This window comes from Etheostoma cragini, chromosome 12 (assembly GCF_013103735.1).
Source record: "Etheostoma cragini isolate CJK2018 chromosome 12, CSU_Ecrag_1.0, whole genome shotgun sequence".
In the NCBI taxonomy this organism is placed as follows: Eukaryota; Metazoa; Chordata; class Actinopteri; order Perciformes; family Percidae; genus Etheostoma; species Etheostoma cragini.
The window spans coordinates 2,228,497-2,232,067 of NC_048418.1; the positions used below are offsets into that span (position 1 = coordinate 2,228,497).

The 3,571-nt window shown below is 40.4% G+C and overlaps 1 protein-coding gene across 1 annotated transcript in view; it reads right to left on the reverse strand.

Annotated features, from left to right (window-relative positions):
* The window catches only part of zmynd11 (zinc finger, MYND-type containing 11), a 28,390-nt gene that overhangs the window by 19,301 nt on the left and 5,518 nt on the right, over window positions 1–3,571 (reverse strand). The window lies entirely within an intron of this gene.

Consider the following 3,571-nt stretch of genomic DNA (forward strand, 5'->3'; position numbering starts at 1 on the left):
GTGTGTGTGTGTGTGTGTGTGTGTGTGTGTGTGTGTGTGTGTGTGTGTGTGTGTGTGTGTGTGTGTGTGTGTGGTAGCCATTTACAACTTGGATTAGCGTTGCTGTCATGAATTTTAAAACGCTTAAAAGGTTGCTCAAGACGCTTGACATCCTTGAAACCAGCTCTAACCAGCTATAATGACCGTGTACATGAGAGGTGTCAACCTCAGTTTCACTAAGGGCCAGACTGGAAAATGAGGATCACATTAAGTACCATGTATGCCACATGTAGGGTCTACTGACATACGTTTATTTAAGAGAACGTTAAAGAAAGCGTTGGGTGTCGGACCCCAAAACGGCTTGAGTTGGAAAACGCAAAAGGTGCTTTTACAGCGCCTTGCGAAAGTATTCGGCCCCCTTGAACTTTTCGACCATTTGCCACACTTCAGGCTTCAAACATAAAGATATAAAACTTGAATTCTTTTGTGAAGAAATCAACAAGTGGGACACATTCCTGAACTGCAACGAAATTTATCGGATATTTAAAACTTTTTTAACAAATAAGAAACTGAAAAATTGGGCGTGCAAAATTATTCCGCCCCTTTACTTTCAGTGAGGATCTCAGAATGATCCAATTTTGACCTAAATGACTAATGATGATAAATAGAATCCACCTGTGTGTAATCAAATTACATAATAAAAAATTACAATAAAATTACAGTTTTATATCTTTATGTTTGAAGCCTGAAATGTAGTAAAAAGGTCAAAAAGCTCAAAAAAATATCCTTTTCCACAAGGTTTTCACTAGCATGGTTTCTCAAACTTCCACATCACCTGTTAAACATCTTAAAATGCCCATATTATGTTCATTTTCGGGTTCATTTTTGTATGTTGAGGTTGTACCAGAGTGGGTGTACATGATTTCATTTTCATAAAACACCCTATATAGCAACACATTGCTGCAGATTCTATTTTAACCCTGTGTGTTTAGGTCTCTGTTTTAGCTCCAATGTGAGACATCTCACTTCTATCCTATCTTTGTTGGGAGTCGCATATCCTACAGTAGCTTTCTCCAGCTTTGGTCAGTCCAAGGCAGGATCAGCTGGGAGACTTCTTCTAGACCAGGGCCACTTGTGGAATACCTGCACAACAGGGACAGGAAGTAGTTCTTTTGGAGATTATGGTCAACTAGTTTGTGCTACGGTTGGGCGGTATTACGACATTCTGCGGGGTCTTAAAAAAAAAACGGTATCAGTTTCAATACCGTCATTAAGGAGAATTCCAGCAATTTTTTAGATAGATAGACTTTTGTCGTGAAGACATGACCTGTCCTCTGGAGGACACGGCCGCCGCTCGGCAGGTAAGTTGTCAGGGTGCTGTGTGACCTCAGTGGGTTGACCATGTCATCCATAAGTGACAGAGCCTTCGTTACAGAGAAAAAGTCAAATATGTTGACTGTATTTTTGCATGTCTCATATAGTCTTCTCACTTACAGCCAGGGCTTCAAACACCTAAAAAAACAAAAAAAGGTGGGGAAAGGTAAAAAAAAAAAAAACTTGAAATATACGTCGAAAACGTCTCAAAAAGAAAATGTTTGTTGTGTGTCCTTTTTTTATCGATATTGTACAGGGTTAATTTGTAGTATGTTGTGAGTGATTAGGCATTATTTTGTATCTTTGGTACTCTCTCATTACCACGACTCATCATTTTGACTATGAAATGTTAACTAGAAGGAACAAAAAAACAAATATCTCATGAATGTAACAGTTGATTTAACACACGCCAGGTTTTGTAAATTAGCACTTAGCTTGGTTAATGATGAACTAATTAGTTACATAAGCAGCCTGTGACGCTGCCATAAGAGAAAAGTACATTTTCATTCAATTACAGTTACATTTCCATCACGTGACAGAGAGGGGGAAGGGGGGGGGGGGTTAATTATTCGCCGTCTCCTCTCTTTCCTCAAAGCCAGAGTCATCCCCCTCTTGGCCACGGAGCAAGTTTGGTGAAGTGAAGCCACAGTGTGACTGGGGTCAAGGGTGTAGGTGTGTGGGAGAGCTGGGGATACCCGTTGCACGCCCGCTGCTGACTGTTGCCAGGACAACAGCCGTTCGCCACCGGGTATCGACCTGGCCAGCAGCCAGCTCCAAGGCGCTCGCCAACTCGCCGTATACGAGGTGTGCCTAGCGTTTCATTCAGCCCGTCTGCCGCGGGTGATTGGTCGCCAGTTCACGAAGTTTGAACATCAGATTCACGCCACGGATGATTTCCCTTTGTAATAATTGAATTATTACTTTATGTTATCACTATTATTATTACTTCATCTTGAATTGAATAATCAGTTATAATTTCCCTTTCAAGGATGGCAATGAGCGAATGACAGCTGGAGAATGTCAAATCTCCATCAGATGTCAGATGGTATGGCTCAACAGAACGTTAATGTCTTGCCTTTGCACCAAAACACACGCACACTAACAACAATGCTTGAAAATTTGTGGCTTAATCAATAATTATAAACATTAATCAACAATTATTTTAATGAATGCTTAATCTCTAGTCCAATAACACCAAACGTTCTCTAGTTCCAGCATCTCCAATGTTAGTTTTTACTGATTTCCTCCGTAGTAGGTCATAGTAAATTTAATATATTTGGGTTTTGGACGGTTGGTTGGACGTGCACAGCAATGTGAAGACGTCACTAAGCCATGTCTAACTATTTTGCACACTTTAATAATCATTTCTATTAACCGTGAAGTTATTTATCAAGCACAGATGATGGGTTTCCAGCTTCTCAAACGTTTTTAGTGATTGCATGTTTTTACACCTTGCTGTCATTTTATAAACTAAATCTATTGATTATGTTTAAACTGTCCCAAGAAATGTATTTGTGAGTTATTCAGCAACCTCCATGAACCGCCCTGAGTAGTGAAATTTAATTTATAGGGCTGAAACAATTCGAGTAACTCGAATAATTTGATAACGGAACATCCTTGATGCAAAAAATTCTTCCCCTCGAAGCTTTGTTTTAACAATGTAATCAACGTTGTACACAGCTGTGTTTCCGCACGGACAATCATTACTGTCGCACGACGGGCTGACGCTGCTGTAAAACACACGCCGTGAAGACTGACGCCGCAGGTTACAAAATGGAGGAAGAGAGGAAAATTGGTGAGGGGCTAAGAAATGAGACAGGCAGAGAAAATGACAGAAAGTTTAGTATCACTTGAGGCTGAACCCCCCCCCCCCCAAAAAAAACCTCCACTGGACAACAGGTCACGCAGTTACACAAGGTAACGTTAACGTCTGCAGGCAGTGTATCGTGCAGCATTTTTACTACAGCATGCTACTCTGCAAATGTACTATTGCTATTTACTATAAAGCAAAATCAGTTGCTATCCGATTACTCGATTATTAAATTAATTGATAGCTGCAGCCTTACTTCATTACAAGGTTAAGAAATAAACAGAAGAAGTGATTTCTGCAGACACAAGTCACCCTGCATGCATCTGGGAAATTGTTCCTGTAAAACAACATGTCAACTTATAGTAGGTTCATGTAATGGCACGTCTGTGTGTGGGGCTGTTTTGTTAC